Source organism: Podarcis pityusensis (genome assembly GCF_964106645.2).
Source record: "Podarcis pityusensis genome assembly, chromosome: 5".
Classification (NCBI taxonomy): Eukaryota; Metazoa; Chordata; class Lepidosauria; order Squamata; family Lacertidae; genus Podarcis; species Podarcis pityusensis.
Genome location: NC_138032.1, coordinates 62,294,535 through 62,301,107, shown reverse-complemented (window position 1 = coordinate 62,301,107; position 6,573 = coordinate 62,294,535).

Here is a 6,573-nt window from a genome sequence, read left to right as displayed (position 1 = left end):
GGCTTACGTAAGCATTTAACTGGACACGTCTGTCTCACTGATTTCAACAAACCTGCTGCAACTTCCAACTACCTCTTGCCAAATAGTTCCCTGTGCTTATTGACCATGTTTATGAGATGCTCTGCGGAATAGAATCGAACTGAATAATGGAGCATTCCTGCTAACTTTAACAGGACTGAAACAGCCACCTCCTTACTGGTTGCCAGTAGTAAGTAGGGAATGGTTATTCCACCAAGTAAGCAGGGAAGCTTTTGTAATCAAAAGGCAGCTGGCTCTTTCCTTTCAAGGCATCAGTTTGCTAAAATATATATTGAGGGTATTTTTAATATTACCCTGCACTGGAACCAATTTTGAGCCCATTTTTATCCTGTCCTTCTTTCAAGGAGCCCAGAGCTAGATACTTGTGCCCCCCCCCCCCGTTATCATAAAAACAATCCACTCAGGTAGATTAAGCTGAGATGGGTCCAGTTATCTCATTAACCAAGCTGAGCCCTATGTCTCAGGTGGCAGATCGGAAGGGGGTGGCAGACTGGCACCTCCTCAGCCAATCTGCTGCTGCTTCCACAGTGCCAATGCCACCATTTTGTTTACTGCCCTCCATTGCTTAGTCCAGTCCTCCAGTCAGGTCCCATGTCAGCATCACAGGGCCATTGTGATGATAAAGTGGAGGAGCCATGAATGCCATCCTGAGATCTTTGGAGAAAAGGTGGAGTTGACAAACCAACACAAAGAAATTATGTGCAAGCATTTACAATGTAGGCAAATATTCCACGGTCGTTTCAGAAGTAATGACTCGTGTTGCTTTGCCAAGCTACCTTTTATATTATTTGGTAAAGAAGAAACATATCAGCTGCCAAAAAATAATTTCAGCCTTGACCTTTCTTGTCTCCAGGCCATTGTCTTGTGAGCTGCTCACCAGTCCATCACAACTGATTGATTTCTTAGTGTCAGCTGGAGAACTTTGGGGGGGGGGGGACCATATCCAAGATAATAACAAAACAGGACCCTAAAGCCAAGTTCTCACCTCCAATGTAATTAAATTCCTTATCCCTGTGTGTGTGTGTGTGTGAGAGAGAGAGAGAGAGAGAGAGAGAAAGAGAGAGAGAGAGAGAGAGAGAGAGAGAGAGAGAGAGAGAGAGAGAGAGAGAGAATCATGCCATGAACCCATTATTGCACTAATTTCCCATTTGTTATAAGCATTTCAGCAGAATGCAAAAAATGACAACCCCCATTCTAAATACCCTTTTCAGCAAAAACTCATTTCAAAACCATTCATTTGGAAAGCATTTTTTTTTTAAAGAACCAACCCCCCCCCAAGCATTACAATTCCAGGGACCCATGGGTCAGGGATCAGCCAGCTAAATTTCTGTGTGACTCATCAGTGGCAGAAGTCATGCCCAACTAAGTGTTGCTGGTTAGCAGAAACCTTTTAAAAATATATATATGCAAATGTTTTTGGAAGCTTGTGTCACAGCATCTGACCCAACACCACTGTTTCCGCTTGAAATTACATAAGCAGAAGCTCGTGTTACTGCAGCGAGAGGATCAGCCTGTGCTTAGGAAGAGGGCGGGGAGCCACATTTGCTTTTTAAAGCTTGTGCAGAGCACTTTGCCTTCACATCAAGGATGGGGAACCGTTTTCAACCGGAAGGCCACATTCCCTTCTGGTGGCCACAATCCAGTGGTCTCCAGGGCCAGATGCAAAGGGGGCAGAGCAGTGAATGTTAATTTTACCCAAGCTGATTTTTAAAAACACATTTGCTCACTCCTCTCTGTTCTCCAGGCAACCAAGAGGCATTATCAGGGCTCAAGGACACCATCTGGGCAGGAAAAAAACAACCAAGAAGAGTGCAACACACAGTCAGGGAGAGTTACAGCCTGGAGGGATGGAGGTTGGCTGGGGAGTGAGTGCAGCTTGGACTTTAAAGATGACCCTTAGGATTCCTTCCAGGCTACCCCCATTCCCCAGCTACCCCCCATCTCTCCAGGCTGTAACTCTCTCTGACTCTCACTGAATGTGTGTTGGCCTCCAGGCCTGAGATTCCCCATCCTGCTTTAAATGATTGGTCCCAAGATATGGTCCACCATTTTGCTGAAGCTAAGCATGACTGGGTACGGCCAGTGCCTGGAACCACAGCCCCTTTGGGTTCCATGACTGTAGAAAGGCAGGATATAATGGTAAGATAAATAAACAAATGGACATTGTATCGGTGTCAGGAAAGCAGACCTGACCGTTTTCAGAGCACCACAAGAGCAGCTCCATCCCACTGATGGCTATTGTGTAGGGTCTAAGGATGATTCTCAGGGCAAGATGGAGAGGATCCGTACATCAGCCCAGACTATTTGCAGGAAATGTATGTGGCAAAAAACCCCTGATGATCTTCCAGTGAAATTGAGATTTGGTGGTGGGCCATCCACTCTTTTGTGTGCACAGAGATTGCCTGCAGCAAAGGCAATGGCTTGGGCCTTATTTCTCACAAATGGAACCCCACTCACTAAACAGGGTTTTCCTCTCTCTTCCTTTCTGCCATACTCCCCCTGCACCTACATAGCTTAGGGTAGAGGGGACCTTCTGGAATGGCTTGGGGTGCCACACAGAGGTGAAGCAAGGAAGTTGGCAAAGGCCAGACGGATGCAAGAGCTCAGAAAAGTCTGGTTTTCCCCTGCTTCATCCCACATGGACCAAGTACCTCCAAGGCCACAGACTCCAATTCTCACTTAACTTGCTTCTGTTTTGAGCAGGACTTAAATTATGCCACATGTGACCCGCTTGCAAAATATTTGAGTCTGGTCTTCTGAGCCTTCAAAGCTCATATTGTGTGTGTGTGTGTGTGTGTGTGTACACACACACACACAAATAATGTTTTGAGCATTGCAGTGGCGTGGGCTGTTCTATGGCAAGTGAGCAGTCGATTTCTGTGTCATCCTTCCTTTTTCCCTGCTTTTCATTCCTCTCAAGAGATGCACAATTGTGCACCTGCATATAGTCAATTTAGCTGCTCTTAGTGTGGAATTGAGTTTTATCTTGCACAGAACAGGGACTTCATTCTGTCTGGAGTCTAAAAAGCACATTAAAGATTAAGCCCCAAACATTAAGGGGTAGCTTGAAGCTCAGAAGGAGAAGAAGTAGGTGAAAGCCTCAAGGGAGATTGCTGTCTTATCTGTCCCTTCCCAGCTATATTTTAAGTCCACTCAAATTTCAAACCTTTCTTAATCTTGTGCTTATGAAAAAGTGGATAATGGGGCCTCCATCTCTTGCGACGCATGTGTCAGATTTGTCATCGAGGTCGGTGTTTTTCATCATAACCCGCAGTCTTGCAACATATCTGGTGTTAACATTTCAGAAATGGGTAACAAATCATTTAACAGCTGGAGGGAAATGCTTCGGAATGATTGGAACTGTATCGACATCAGAGTCTTTCCCCTGGGGAGTCAAGGGCATCGGAACTGATGCTCACAGGAGAGATCATTATGGCTCAGCATGCACCGTAGCTCCCAGATGTTTGGAGATTGTATTGTAGAGACTTAATCCCTGCAGTGCACACATGTGGCCTGCTCTGATTGCTGGTCACACCCATTTTTCAAGGTGTTGCAATGTTTCGAGCTGAAGTCTCTGACATTAGTTCCTAGAAGCATATCTAAAATATGCATGCGCATTTGGGCATGACAATAGCCCGTGTATGTCTGTTGAATGATTCTTTTTAGTGAACAAGAGAGTGGGGGGAGGGTCAGAAAAAGTTTTGTAGTTGCTTTTGAAAATATTGTTTGTCCCCAATACAGTGGTACCTCGGGTTAAGTACTTAATTCGTTCCGGAGGTCCATTCTTAACCTGAAACCTGAAGCACCACTTTAGCACCACTAATGGGGCCTCCTGCTGCTGCCACACTGCCAGAGCATGATTTCTGTTCTCATCCTGAAGCAAAGTTCTTAACCCGAGGTACTATTTCTGGGTTAGTGGAGTCTGTAACCTGAAGCGTCTGTAACCCGAAGCGTATGTAACCCACGGTACCACTGTATGAATGATGGACTTTATTATGGTCTCAGACCAGGATTAAAAAAGCATATAGATAAAATAGCAGTTAGAATTTTTTTTAACCGATAATTGTTAGAGCAAATGAGAACAAGGAAACAGGCATAGGATAAAACGTCTGGATAAAATACAAGATTAAACACGGATAGTGGATGGATAAAAAACTGATAATTAAAACAGATAAGAACTAAAAACAAACAAGGACACACAGTTAAAACAACTGTAAGAGCAAAAGAACTAAAAGACTCACAGTTAAAACAACTATAAGAGGCTGCAGAGTAGAAGCCTCTTAAATAGAGGACACTCACAACATTAGAAACTGCTGTGCAGATATGGTTAAAACAGACAATTAAAACAATGTACAACACTAAATTTAGCAACAATGTACAACAATAAACTGTCCCAGGGAGTTGACTCAGAATCATCCATGGAGCCGTGTTTGGGGATTTTCATGCCGGACTATTTTGAGTTGGGCGATGGTCTGCGCCTACAGATCTGTACACAGAATCTGGCGACCATCCAGGTCATCTTCTGACCTTTGCCTAACAGCAAAAGGTCAAATTTTTGCTTTTGCGGGAGGTCGGCGAGCCTCACCAGTAGGGGATCCAAGATCTTACTACATGCCTCTTTATAAAAGGGACATCTAAAGAACAAGTGTTCTGGGCTTCCTATCTCTCCCAATGGGCAGGTGCAAAGTCTCTGAGCATACGGGACCCTTCTAAAGGCTCCATCCAGGACCGGCGAGGGAAGAGCCGAGCTTCTGGCAAGTGTAAAGGCCCTTCTTGCATCCCTAGATATGAGAAAGAAGAGATATACTGCCCTAGATACGAGAAAGAAGAGATATACTGCCGGTGCGGACTATAGAATTTCTCCAGTTGCACAGTCCTGCTGTCTCTTGGTGTCTAATATTCTTTGCCTGACCGTATCTTTTGCCTGGCCCAAGCCCAGACTTAGAAGGGGTTGACGGGCAAAACCCAGTTTCCGGAGGGTGTTCAGGACTGCCGTCTGCCAGCCCAGGTACCACTGTATATGGATGGTGGGTTTCTGGCCTGACATCAGCACCCAGCATGATGGGGCAAACCATCTTTTTGTCTTCTCTTTTCTTCCCCTCGGCCTTTTTACTAGAGCAGCACTCAGCTACCGTCCTCATGTCCTGTGTTTGGGCTCCTCATAGGCTTCTGCTTGGCCGCTGTGTTAAACAGGATGCTGGACTATATAATCTTGGGATGGATCCATCAGGGAAGATATGCAAACAATCTGACCTTCAAATCACACAAAGAATTTTGCAGCCGTATGGGAACTCTCAAACTGGATTGTCTGGGAGTTCCCTTATGATGAATTCTGTAGCCACTCATCTCTCTTGAGAGCTACCAGACCCGATTCAAGGTGTTGGTACTGGTGTACAAAACTCTGATTTACTTGGGACCCAAGTACTTATAGTAGTGTTTTCCTCAGTACCCACAGGGCTTTTGCAGTGGTGGCACCCTGGTTACTGAATTCCTTCAATATGGAGATCCAACTGTCTCCTACACTGCTGTCATTTGGGTAACAACTTGAAACATATTTGTTCGTGCACAAGCTGTTATTTATGTCTTGTTTTTATCTGTATGGGCCTATGGCCGTAATAAATATTATTATTATTATTTATTATTTGTTCGTTCAGGTCTTTGGAGAAGAGTTCAGTAATGTCTGCTGCATTGTATTTTATTGTTGATAATGATTTTAATTGTTGTTTCAGATATGTTATGGTTGCTGTGAGCCTAGATCCTAGGATCCTAGAGGAAGGAGAAAGGGATACAGAACCAATAAATCAATAAAAAATATTGTCAAGCAAGCTTTTTGCAGTTCTAGCCTTCAACTGCACTCTTAAAGGCAGCCTCATACAAGCAGGAATTTTAATTGCCCTGTCTCTTTTCTGCCGTTACAGAAATCGCTGGGAAACTGATAATGCAAGCAGGCCAACACAGATAGCGCCAGGGACAACAATCTGAGAAAAGTTGAGAAAAATATATACAAGCTTGCCAGTTTAGACTGCAACATTCCCAATCTGCTTCAAAGAAATAAAAAAAAGTTAGTTGTTATGAGAACAGCTTCCCAAACCACATGTTACTGAATAAGAATCAAGGCTATACTCGCCACTTGGACATTCAGACTCAGTTTATGAGACATTTAGATTCAGTTTATGATTCATGGATGAGTCTCCATGAATCACAAACTGAATTTATTGGGTTTTAGCAGTTTTAGAATCTGCTCCCATGGCCTGCGGATCTTCCCTCAAACTATGCCATGGTGTTTTTGCAATCTAAATATACCCATTTACCTAGTATTAAATGGCATTAACTTTGAACTAAGAGTAGTTTACCTCTGAGTGGACGTGCCTAGGGTAATGATGCAACTGAACCAGTTGGCATTGGACCAAACCTTCACATTATATAATTGCTGATTTGTGCATTGCTTATTTGTGGTGCCAGTCTTCACACACCAGGCCTATCAGGGCTGGCCCAATACATTTCGCTGTCTGAGGCAGAGCAGCAAATAGTACC